We start from the raw sequence: 13,704 nt of genomic DNA, 5'->3' as shown, positions 1-13,704 counted from the left end.
TCGTCACCATGAAACCACCAGCCTGGCAAGCAATCATCACAAAAATAACATGCAACTGATAAAATAATCAAAGACACAGACTAATAAAATCTATATAATATCCTAGACGTAAATTCTGCTGCAGACTTAATAATAGGACGTGTTAAAAACTCATCAAGAGCGCTCACAGTTCTGAAACGCTGAAAGAACCTTGCGTAAGCTAAGGGCGTAATCGAACGCGTATCGAAAAGAAACTTAACTTAACCTCAATATGGCTGACCTGAAGAGTGATAACTTACAGCACCACGAAAATATAACATACAGCACCAAGTTACGAAAACCCGTCACTTATTCTTGATCTCAAAAACTTGATAAAATATTTGGCAGCTATCATAATGACTTGAATGAAGTTATTAAGGAAGGCTCTTAAGAGTGAACCAAGAATAAGAACAGCTAATGATCTCGATTTGTATCCGATGCGGGACTTAAACACAATGAATGATTTGAAGATCAGAAACGTCTGAATTCGCTGTTGTAATTGCCTATTTGATTTCAATTCGCTGAACAACTATTGATATTTTCTAATATGATTAGTATTTGCCGCCATCTGTAGACCGTTAAATGGAATGACGTTGGGAATTGGCCGCTTTTTACGTTCGTGTGACTCATGTCGTTTTGTGTTATGCCGTACAAATGCAGGAAGATCTGCTAAGGGCGGATGAAGTGGCAGGCGCCAATTCAGCTTAATGTAACCCAACGGCTCTGGGAACTTGGGGGAGGGTGAATATATTATTTAAATGGTTCGTTGCAGTTGTTTAGTGGATGGAAGAGATGCCTCCGGATAGCAGCGATTCACTGCCTATTGTATCTGAAACTGGCGCTGGCGCTGTAATCAAACAGCTAAACAATTTTCAACAGGAAAACAGAAACAGACAGCAGGGGGCCCGAAGGAGCCGCTAGTTGTTGTTTTTAGATCGGGCGGTTAGAAGCAGGCACTCAGTCACTCAGAAATAGATGAGTAATTGTCAATGTCGCCGCTACAATCTCCCTAGACCAATGCTTCTATCCACGATAGAAGACTGTAGTATCAGTGGTAGTTAGTGCCGGCAATAGCAGTAATCGTAACTAGACTGCACATTGCCAGGGGCTTTTTTCTTTTCCCCAGGGGGGGGGCAAAATGAAAAGGATACAAGACCATGAAGCAGTTGAAGTGGAAGATACTCAGAATGACACCACCACAGCTAGTGTCGCTAGCCTGGCGATCAAAACAGGCAGGAGGACGACGGTTTGTGGATCCGTCCGATTTTACGTAGCTGTAGTGCGTAGCTTGAAACTCCTAACGTTATTCGAAACATAGGTGGCGCTGGGAACCATAGGTGTCTAAGAGGATCACGGACAAAGGGATGGATAATTCAGGCACGTGTCAAAATGTTTACTTTCAACATAAATAATTATATAAACCTAACGAAATTGTGATCATCGATAAACTAAATTCTATTTAGTTTATTTTCACAAATATAATTAATGCGGTCACAGTCTCCCTATATATGCGCTGCTCACGGCTACTATTTAAAGCAGCGATTCTTGGCAACACGTCTGCATTATCTATTGTGATTTAATAAAGAAAAAAACAGTGACTCCCTATTCGGAGGATTTTTAGTTGAATTGGCATAGACAAATTGCTTTCAACTGACCGACATAATACTTTGCTCAGGTGGCTCGTATACGCACTATGTAAAATCAACGCCAAAGCTAAATCTCTGACCATCCTTAGATACTTATCGGTAAATAATTCTACGTACGCCTATCGGCACAAATTTCGAATACGTCCTATTCGGTATAGTATTGGTAATACATTTATTTCTCCCAGATTGGATCTCTGATTTTTGCTGCGTAGCAGTCTTGATTGCTAATTGAAATAGAGAAATAGGTATTTATTGCACGTTACTTTATGTCTATGGAAACTAGCTTTCGAAGCATTGTATACGATCATTTGAGCCCAGCGTTCCCCGCAGAGTCGTTTGCCTTGCTCAGTTTATGTTGCAGAACTCGCAATCACGGTTTACGTATAGCGTTTTCAAACGAATACAATTATTTCAGGCCATGTATTGTTTCCGGCTTGTCCGATCCGTCCTCTCTTTCATCTGGCCACACAGGAAAAGATCGACTGTAATTAAATCATCGGACGTCACTGCCGTGGTTGTATAAATATAGCTTTAAGCTGCCTACCTCACGCGCGGTGTGGCAAGTGCTTTTACTGTTGAAGCCCAAAAGCTGTTCTAATCTAATGCGTTTATTTCGATCCACAAGAAGGTCCAACGTTTTATAATGATTTGCCAAGTCCTCCTTTATGGGCAGAGTTACTGGGCACGACGTCGTCTTGAGATTGGTCGATCGGTACCTACACTTCTCTATACCGCAGCGATGTTATTATCTGTTTGGCAGCCTCATTGTTTCTTTCTGCGTCACTTCATCATTCTGTCCGCGAGCGAGCTAGTCGCTATGAATTTCTTGATCAATCGCCTCAAAGTCTCGATTGCGCACGAAGGGTGTCGTTCGCGTTCTACTCTCGCGGGATATCACTGTGACGAACTCCGGATTTCTACAATGGTTCTTTTTTTATGCGGTTTCTAGCGTCGTAGGAAACGCTGCTGTGTTTTTTGTTAGTAGCTTTTGCTGGGTTATTATGGTTGAGGAAAGGCACGAGATGGAAACCAGATTTTTGAGCAACCCTATATATCTGCTATCAAATATTATTAAAATAAAGAATCTAGGCTTAATTCGTATCCGATGTACTTGTCTTCTTAATTATATGTGGTCAGATCGATGTCTCAGTGGTAAAGCTGCAAATGTGTCTCGGTAAACTTTACTCTAGTCATCTGCAGAGGTACAAAATAGATACGTCTGTACAGCTCTGTCCTATTAGATTGCCCACTCGCTATGATGAAGAGTGAGAAGGACGCTAGATAGCTTTTCACATATTCTAAGTACGCGTCGTATACAACTTGGAAATGGTTTAAAACTTTCTTAACGCTTGAAAATGAAGTAGCGCGCCGCCTTTCTCGGTCTTTCGCGCACCGTATCACACTTCTGCGCAGATATTTTCGTTTCTGATGTTCGCAGATGTTTACGGTTCCGAGAACCGATTTGTTCTTCATCTATAAATCAACACGAAATCAAAAAACGGTCGATTTCTATGAAATTCTACTTTGGCCCGAAAAGGTCTAATATAGGAGACAGAATAAAGCTTTGCCGATGCTCTGCCTTTGTTTATATTTTTGTGGTCTATGGAGGGCATCTTTCTTCCAAATAGCCGTGAGCCAACCGACTCATATGCGGGCCCTTTGAACAGTGCAAGTACGATGGAACACACTAGAAGCAGATATTACAGCCACAAAGTCGACTTTGGGAACTTCATATGTATTCGTCTGTATGTCTGAAGGACGGGTCTTCAACGGATAAGTCCTATTTCTTTACGATTAGACGAGTAGGATAAGCGGCGCAGCATTTGGCATCGATGTTGAAAGACGTGTGTGATGGCGCCTGTGAAGGCAATAAGTTAACGCGAATGTACACGCATTAACTTATTATGTCTGAAGTATTTAAAGTACTCTGAGTATCAATATGTATATCGTACACATTTGAAATTTTTTATACTTTCTTTTTAATAACGTTTCTCTTCGAACAGGACAAAAATACGTTCCCTAGACGTCAATTTAATTGTGAATAGGAATCATTGAAATTAGCCAACTCTGTATTGCTATCCCTTCGATCAAAGTGGACTTGTCATGCGTTCAGAGAATTATCAGTTCCGAGTGATAAATTCGTACGACCCGCTCAATAAAAAAAATTCTATCTAATAAGCATACACGCATACGATTCGAATGATGACGCTTACCGTCACCTCAATGGCTGGATTGTTTTGTACCTATAATTCATTAATTTATCAGTGAATGGTCTCATCGCAAGTTAAGTTACTGGCGATCTTTCATCAGATGGGAAAAAGAATATGGCCGCACAGCCGCAGCTGGCTTGCCGCCATGTTCCTAATGAAAGACTGTATCTTTGAATACTTGAAGTAACAAATGAATTTTTTCATCGCGCAGACACCTGCCTTTTGCTGCAATTGCACCCAGCACTACTACCATGTCGCATGGATGACATCTTCCCAACCGCTGAACACAAGAAACCGAAGAAGACGACGTCTGCGAAGATGGCCGCATGAGGAAAATACTTTTATGGCTTCCGAATCTGCTAACAAACAACTACAACCCTTGAAAGAACAGCTTGAAGAGTAGTTAACGAAGTTGCGTTGAAGAGCACTGAATAACCTCGATTAATTGTGATTGAAGGTTAAGTAACACATACATTCATTAGTTGACTAAGAAGGAGCTGACTCAATATTCTATTTCAGATTTTCCAAATTTTGAACTAGATAATAGAAAAGGCCCTAAGTGTATTCCAGCCGAAGTGCAGTTGAGGCTTCTCTCTCCGGAGTAGATGTTTCTAATAGATTATATGTTTTTACAGAATGAAACCTCTGTCTTGGCATTTGATTTAAAAGGCAATATCTCCAAGTTCGCGATCGAACGCTATCATTATAATATGCAAGCTGCTTGCACGTCACCTCGTTGGTTGCGGTTTTTTTTTTATTTAGATTATTATCATCAAACGAAAAACGGTACAAATGCAAAAAAGAAAAAACGAATAAATGTGATTAGAACTGGATGCTTATAAATACTTTTCTTTTACAGAAAGTGTACAAATAAGTTCAGATTCCTATATCACCGTTCTAAGTATTTGCGGAAGGCCATCCCGACTCGCCTTTACAGTTCCGAAGTGAAATGTACGTTTTCTCTTAGTTTTCAATGCGTGCTCAGTTGAAGTTAAAATAGGAATACTCTATAACTGTCCAGCAACTAAATCGTTATTGGCTTTGAAGGGTCGAAAGCCGATGTTTCGATGAAACAGGATGTTAAGTTAGGGTGATGTATACGTAAAACTCACAATGCGGCGATAGTACTGAAATGATAGCTGGGATTCGTATATTGGCTGGACTGGCCGATAGGCGAAGTATTTAGAACGGTTCAGAGGAAAGGAGCGAATGGCCAACGAAAAAAAGGTTTGAAGGTATGTTTCAGTGACTCATCCTTTCTGCGTGAGGGACTCGATCATTGCCGGAAGACAACGATGTATTACAATCGATAGGAAAATTGAAATATTGTTGTTGTTTGCTTTCAAATATCATTATCTATAGTAGATCTACACGTGTGTAGCTGTATAGGTATTATGAGTCGATTGATTTGCACAAACTATTAGATAATAGTTTAGGCCTTTGTTTTTTTTCGAGCCTTTGTGCTTTTCATTTGTGTCGAACAATGGATGTTTGACTGTCATCGCAAAAATAAACCGTGTAGACTAGAGCCGTTGTGCATGCAAAACTAGCAGCACAACCTGTAGTTGATCCGAATTACCATAAGGAGCCTTTAAATTAGGACATAATTGCAACTGGACTACGATATCATATGTTCATACTTGACAGAGTTTCCGTGATCAGTCTCCTGTTAACCTGTCTCCAGTTAACTGTCCGAAATATACACGTGTGTTTATTAGCACCAACAGAATATTTTTTTTTATTTAAAGCTTCTCTTAACATCGTTTCAGATATACTTCTTGTCGCCTACACGGCAGCAGTGCTCGGTATACCGACTGATGGTGTTGCCTGTTTCTGTCACTGTCGTTGTTTAGTCTCTTAAGAGGTGACCTCTTTCATTTATACCGCATTTGCTTAACAAATACCCAGCGGTGATGAATGCTTAAGGCAATATAAAGTTACAACTTTCTATCTGCCACTACCACCGACTGGGCTATATATGTCGATCGTAAATCCTCTACGCGTGATGATTTTCCTCATTGTCGATATCTTGAATAGCTAGTGCCTTAAAAAGGACAGTCAATGTCCCTAGGCCCGCCAGTTGCTAGTCGCCTAGCAACAGATGTAAGCGGCAGGCACTGGCTAGCGCCGGCTCGGCAAACGCGACGAAGTCGATTTCCTTGAGCTGCTACTGCTGTGGCTGCAATTAGAAGGACAACCACCAGGATCTCTGCACATCTCTGGTGCTCTCAGCCATTTGTAAATTCCCTTTCTTTGACTCGCGGGCTAAATGATTTGGGCAAATGAGAGGTCTATTTCGATCCCGCTGGCCTTAGTCGACATTGACTACTACCGTAACAAAGTAAGATATATGTTGGTACTTTTGTCCTTCACTCGCTCACCATTACTAACCTCCTTTTCCCCGTGGGTCTACCCGCGCGCTCGGTTAATAAAGTTACCTCTTTCTGTCTTTTTAGCCTTTCGACCACCTCGTGTCGGCTCCGCTCCTATGAACATTGCCATGGTGATTCCTGGCTAGTGGAACGCTCATCTAGCCAGCCACTCATTGTGTCTAATTCGATTACATACATCGCGTATGGAAAGACGACACAGGACGTAAACGAGGATGTCGACGTAGAGAGACGTCGTGCAGTAAGTGTGACCTGCTTTGGTCCCGCTCGCCGCGGCCGCGCTAACGGTTAGGGAATTAGATCCCTGCAGGCTAGTAAAACGGCTACCCGCCTGCTTGCAAGTTCTCGCTTATCAATCTTTTTGCTTCTTCTACAAGGGTCACCTCATTTCACCAGCACAAAAAAATCTTCACCGGCAGTTCTTTCTATAGAAACGGATTTTATTTGTGATTTTTTACTATGGCAATAAAATACGCAGCACTTACTGCAGTACCTTCATCCATGACGATTGCGCACTCAGGAGTCTAAAAAAAACAAACAAATGTGATGGTTAGCGCAAGTTAGACTCAAAGTCGACTGCCTCGAAGTTTTAAACAGCATAAGCAAACGTAGAGGACAAATTGTAGATCTACTCATTTTGCATAGAACAAAGTAGGGAATAGAAGGTCTGCTTCCTAACACCGCTTACACCCATTCCTTCTAGCCTCTGTGGCGTTCGGCTGGTGCCGTTTACTGACTACTCTAAGAATTTTGCAGAGCTGGCACGTTCCACACCAGTAAACAATTTGACTGTCTGCCTATTACTTGAAAAGCGCAGATTGGAGATTTGTTCTTTATTATAAGTGTTCCAAAGTTAAAAGTTGACTAAATTTTCAGTTAATCTGTCTTCAAGAAGATAAGCCATAGAGGTAATGTGGGTAAGGGGCCGAACAAGATAAGGGGATTACTGACGTGTCTGTACATGACCTAGCTCTACTAGCTAAAATAGCCAAAAAAATGGACTCTTGTGACCTAAAACAATAATTTTAGCGGGCCACACAATGTGCTCTTGTATTTTTCCTACAATGTGCAGTTTTAATTGACTGGAAATTGAACTAATTGATGTTTTCTTTGTCTCTTATTGTTAATATCTATTATATCTATAAACATATTAATAACATAGTATATTTGTAGGTTCTTATGGTTGCACATCGAAATAACGGCATAATGCTAGCTAAGATTTCCTGCACTCCCTTTGTTGCAGTCGCAGCTCCTCCCTGCATGTGTCCTACGCTTGTTTGGTTATGTGATGTTTGCATTCGGATGCTAGCCTGTTACTTAATGTGCTGCCCAGACCCCGGACGCTCATGTCCGACTACACAAGCGCAACATAACCGTTAGATAGAGATGTTATGTATAACTCGGCCTTCACAAGACCATACCGTGGATAATTTTCGATCCTCAACGTTTTTCAACGATCTACTCGATAATTCCCACTGAGTTGATAACGGCAGGTTATATTTCTTAACTTGCTCCTCCTCAGTTCGTACCCGTCGATTCGGTAACCGTGGGTTATACGGCTCAACTCATATGTTATGAGTTTTCGCATTCCACATATTCGCATCCCACGAAGCAGCTGGCTTTCGACACTTGTAAGCTGGCAGTGAACACCACGACAGTGCAGCAGCCTCGGTGTGTTGCGTCCATGCGAGCTTCACACGCCATACGGGTCAAAGCAAAAGGACAAATCCACTATGGGAAAAATACAGGCGTAGCAACAGCAGAGTGGAGGGCAAAATGAGAAAGATTCCACTCAACCTATCGAAATGGCGAATGCTTCAATGGTTGATTAAAAGGGGAGAGGTGAAAATGCAGCATAGAAGGTCGCGAGTGGGGATTTTTCCCCTAGGCAAGACGCTACGAGGTCAGGGTTAGTAATGGGCTTGGCATCACCCCATTGCCGAGAATATTCACCAGTACTATGCTTACTCCCAAAAATATGCACAGCAGCAGCAGCAGCAGCAGCAGCAGTACTCCTAAACAGGACTATTGAGAGCCCACCGACAGGCAGCGCGAAACAATCTCTCCTTTACATGCAATCTCTATTTACAGGTCGGTTTGCCTTTCTAATCGCATTTCTGATTCTGGTTGCGGCTCCCTGAATTCCTTCGCGGCTTCTTCGAGTGGTATTTAGATTTGGTCGTTCACTAGGCGCAGGGCAACCAAATTGCACGAAGCATGCTAAGCTATCATCATACGCTGCGAAACTCATCCTTCACAGGCACTCGCGCAGCTCTTTCTACAGTCCACTAATATGATCAGTCCTGCTGCACCCTCTGATTCCGTCTATTTATTCGTATACACACAGCGATACGACGCCTGTAACATGACGTCGGGTCGCGCTCATCTAGGACTCTGTTCAATTGCCTTTTGCCGATTCGCTCGTCCTAACATCTACAACTTGGTCGTAACATTGATATTAGAAACTGATATACTGAGTATGGCTTCCCCAAAAGAATTTCTTTATCAGTTGTTTGCCATTGTGTTCAAGAAGAAACTAACTTTGACCAGACATTTATGGCAAAACGTACTGTATGCAATGCGAATACCTGAAGCAGAAGCTGCCCGGTTAATAGAACTCTCTTTTTTCCTCGTCTATATGTAGTAGGCCAATTATAATTGATTGCATTGGGAACAAATAGAAGATGCATTTATATTGCGATCGTTTGGTTAGAATCGTATACAACGCAATTCAATTTTATAAATTAGATCTGACCGTTTTCAAAAATGTAGTTAAAAATAATACTAGAAAACTGCGATCAATATCTGCTAATAGTTGGCCATGTGTTAATAAACTTCGGTACCCCTCACTGGGGTAAAGACCTTTTTAATAATAATTTAAAGTTTTGGAGTACTAAGCCTGCTTCTGGTGCGTTAGCTTTTGTAAAAGAAAGCCTTAACTTTAGAGAATCTCAGCTTATCGAGTATAAGGACCGGTTTGTTTGCACACGTCCTTGTCCATTCCTCAGAAAAGAATATGGACGTTCAGTAAAGCGAAACAAATCGCGGAGTCTTGTACGTTTTCTGCAAAATGTTCTCTATTTCTACTAGCAGTGCTAGGTCTAGGTCTAAAATAGCGCCTATCGCCATTGGATGCTCAGTATTTAGTAGATTTTTCGCCTCTTGCAAGTTTTTGCCGGTGAAATTTTTCTCGGCAAGTATAACTTACCAAATAAGCTACTTCAGTTGACGACTGTTCCCTTGGCCGCAATTAGGCATGAGCACTTGTAAGAAACGGATAATGTGACGTTGGTAATTTACTTTTTGAATGAATTACACAATAATAGAATATTCTGATGAGTTAACTGACTCACTCATCGTTCACACTTCGAATTCTGTAGCGATCACATGCAATGCACGAAACGTGCATCACTCAACGGGCCTATCTTAGCTCAGTCCAAATATAGCTCCATTATTCCAATCAAACCTCCTCTACTTTTTACCATGATGCTACTGAGAGCATGAGAAGAACGATACGTTTTCGCGGATAGTGCTTACGTTTCTCAATTTTATTTTCAGAAAAGTGGCATATGTGCAATATACGATCGACTGGGCTTTTTTAGGGTACCCAATGATCATAATGATACAGCCTTGACCATCGCTTCTAAGGCTAGAAAAAATCCTCCCGAACAATTCAGGACAATTCTCGTAAATGGATCCCGATCTCTAAAAGGGAAAGATACCGTAATGCCAACACCGAGAGTTCGTAAGTACGCTCTATGAGGCCTATGAGGTCCTACCCTAATTACTCGCCTGTTCCGATGCTATGGTCGAATCCACGGTCTTGAACTCTATTTGCATATATTTAATACTCTCGATATTATTCACTGATTGAGACGTTTTGCGTTGTCCAGGTGATGGAGACTGCTGCTGCTGCTGCTGCTGTGTGACATGCAGAGGCTACGTACATAATACAGTGGAAGGTAGACCACCTGAAGGTACAGACATAATATATAGATTCGCCAAAAAAGCTGGACACACTGAAACTATGTTTGTGATAACCAATTACCGAAATTTAACATTTAGACCGAGCTGTCTCCCGAGGCAAATGAATACTTCATTGAGTTAAACGTTTTTCGTTTCGTTTGATTATCCAATCTTCATGAAGACCTGTCACAGTATACCTGATACATGGGGGCGAGTTTAGCCTTATTTTTGCTTGCTTCGCAACCTGCCTGTCTACAGTTAATTAATTAATTTGTTACCATATACGACCTATATATATATATATATATATATATATTTATATATATATATATATATATATATAGATCGTATCTGATTGGTGTGAAAATTCCATACAGTTAATGGACTGGTATACATTTGTCGAGCAGCAGAGCCTGTTATGGTAGAAGATAGCAATACAGTTAGTTAATCGTTTGTATATGTAAAAAGATAGATATGTACGAGCGGGTCCAGCAGATGTTATTCTATTGGTATGACAACGAGTTTTGTGTCACTTTTAACACAGAGAATGGATTTTTCCTTTACACGCTAAATGAGCAAATTCAATTAAAATGATCGCAGTTGTAAAAATGGTAAGCACGGTCATACGAAGCGAAATGGTCCACATCTTTCAATGCACCACTTATCGATTAATACTGCAATAACAATAGTAATTTGCTTAACTAAACCCGCCTCATTCCAGCATTAACCCACTATCTTTCGAAGTCAGACCCATATGATTCGCCACAAGGTAAAATGGATTACTTTACGTGAAATTACACAACCGGACGCTATGTTGGGAAAGCCAGTTGTTTGCCCAGCTATAAAATTGCATACCTTCCCTTTACATATACAGGGTATACGTCCAAGACGACAGAATTGTTTCTAGTTAGTTAACTAGAAGTAGCTCTGTTTATCGTAGGCCGTTCTCTTGTGGCAATCTACCGAGAATGCCAGTCTATACAGGGTATCTATACCCTTCACCAACAAACGCACACGTCTACAATTGAATCCGTTGCTGCCTGTAATCGGTCTCCGTTGCTAGGAGTTCCTCATTGCACTCGGAGGCTGAGGCTTTATCAGTAGCTGATTTTCCATCAAGTGTGCTTGCAGTACAGGCCGCATTGCCCTATGCAGACTAGCCGCATAAGAGAGCCTGTTGTAATTGGATTGCATAGGTTTTGCATGTGAGGAAGGACCTATTTGCGCTACAAAGGATTATGTGTTGGAAAAAAAAGCGCATATCTATCTATTGGATTGTCCGTCAGCATTCTAAGCGTCTAATGGTAACACGCTATAATAAACAGGACACTTTGGCAAAAAAAAAATAGGCCCTCAAACCGTTCCCTGTTAGCCTTATTATCCTGAATCATCTCGGTGGAACGGTCACTGCAAGTGTTGATCGTTTAATAAAGTTAACTTTTATTCTTCAACTTGAAAAAATTCTCAACTGGAAACGTCCAATAATTCGGATATTTATTTTAACAAGTGGTCAGATTTGCTTTTGCATTCGTGGATGACGAATTCTACAAAAATGTACGCGGTTTAGACGTCGTTTATTTTCTCGAAAGTGAAATTACCTAGAATATAAAAATAGAGGTTTTGGTTCTTATATTGTCATTGAAAAAACGTTATGTAAACGAATCTGTGTTTTTTTTCCATTGGTCGGACACGGAACATACACGATCGTTGCGTAACAGATGTCCGGGCGTCTTCACGCTTTTACCCATATAGCCATCGGCTAAAAAAGATGTTACCAATTCCCTTTCCGATAGTTTTGCAAATTTATCATTGCGCTGCTTGGTACACACGCACGAAGTTTTCCTTCATTCTAGATGAGGCCCCAAGGATACATCTTAAGGTCCTATCCCTACTTGTTTTCAATAAAAACGCGCCTGTTTTTCGTAGCATTGTTATGACTCCCCCATTGTGAGCGGTTAACTCGTACGCTGATTCGTCTACACAGGTCACGATCTTCCGCTGTTTTCATACCACAGCTTTCTGAGTGCATGTGTCTGTATACGACATTTCAGTGCACTGAACACTAATGAATGCCCTTCACTCGGTAACCAATGGCTCGTTCACACCAGTAGGGGGCCATCGATTCACCTGATCATTGTATGTTTCATAAAAAATATTCCAGACACAACGTCTGAATTGTGCACGCTAGGATTTGGCAAAAAAGCACGCGTCGGCTACTGAATAGCGGCCAGTTTTCGGATACGGAACGAGAACGGTTGGATCGAGAATTTTTTCCTATTGATCGTTCGTCAATGATGAGAGAACAGTGTCAACTTAAGCCAGTCATATACTGCAGTGTCTGTATGATCTAGGATTAGTGCATTTCCGTTTTGTAATCGTATATACATTGGTGTAGACCGTTGCACCCCATATATTGCAACCCGTTTGGTAGTCAGTGGACCGTGTTAGTGCTTTGAATTGATTTTCGATAACTATCAGAGCAGAACGATGATGAGGTCGAAGTCAACGAGGTCTAACATTTGATAATATCACTGAGCGTCATTTAATACATAACATATGTTTCCCCTAACAAGTAGAGATACTAGACAAATTCAGGCCCAAATAAAGACCTTGCGCTTTTTGAGCAGCAATGCAAGCATTTCAAAGGCCGCTTGGCTCTATTGCCGCGAAGAGCAAACATAGATGGAACAGGCCACTTGAATAAGTATTATGTTTTAGTCAACAAAGCGTACTATATATTAACGGAATTGTCTGTTAATCAACAATTTCACTATTGCTATGTATTTCCTTACTGAGTGTACATTAATATCTTCTCTACTCGTTTAGGTTACGATTTTTGCAACGTAGGTTACGATTTACGAAATTTTCGTATTGTTAATTTTTTTCTATATGCCAAACGGGAAATCAATCAAACCTTGTTTGGCAAATATTTTGTTAAGGCTTATTTTTTTTTTCGTTTATATCTCGCACAAAATAACCACGCGTGTTTACATGTTTGCCCATTGATTAAAACTAACTCTACAATTAAAGCTTCGATGGAGATATTTTTGTTGTTTAGCGCCAACTTTTTGAACGCTTATTTAAGTTCCTACGGCTGCGCCAATGTTCTTCAATCAGATCACGCGTTTCATCCCTTATTAGGTTAGGTCTGCGGCCCATATTACCGTTTTAGCTGATATGCCTCAACTGATAAGGAATAGCAAAGCAAGACGTTAACGGTCCATTGTCTTGACGTGTTTCGTAACGTGAACAGTTTGGCCACAGTTGCTAGTGCTTGCAATAGTTGATCTTTGAATCAGCTGGAAGCCGGCCAGCTATTTGCTTTAAGTTATCAATACTGTGCTTGCTTCATTCCTGTTTAGAGTATTACCTCGTAGCCTAGCTTTTACCATGATTATAAACATTCTACATTTAAAAATGTTCGTGTCTACCCTCTCTGAATGAACGAAACGAGTTACCTTTTTCAGGTCGGCA

At 41.0% G+C, this 13,704-nt stretch overlaps 1 long non-coding RNA gene across 5 annotated transcripts in view; it reads left to right on the top strand.

Annotated features, from left to right (window-relative positions):
• Positions 1 to 5,951: 5,951 nt before the first annotated feature.
• Positions 5,952 to 13,704, top strand: part of LOC111263966 (uncharacterized) — a 42,790-nt gene continuing 35,037 nt past the window's right edge. For all 5 annotated transcript variants that reach the window (XR_002682549.2, XR_015312502.1, XR_002682551.2 and 2 more), the window contains exons 1-4: positions 5,952 to 6,215; positions 6,331 to 6,505; positions 9,823 to 10,009; positions 10,158 to 10,241. This is a non-coding gene — a long non-coding RNA (uncharacterized LOC111263966). The remainder of the gene's footprint in view (positions 6,216 to 6,330; positions 6,506 to 9,822; positions 10,010 to 10,157; positions 10,242 to 13,704) is intronic.

Source organism: Varroa jacobsoni, unplaced genomic scaffold (genome assembly GCF_002532875.2).
Source record: "Varroa jacobsoni isolate VJ856 unplaced genomic scaffold, vjacob_1.0 scaffold_805, whole genome shotgun sequence".
NCBI classification, from domain to species: Eukaryota; Metazoa; Arthropoda; class Arachnida; order Mesostigmata; family Varroidae; genus Varroa; species Varroa jacobsoni.
The sequence above is the reverse complement of the archived record's forward strand: the minus strand, read 5'-3'. Positions and strand labels throughout refer to the sequence as shown.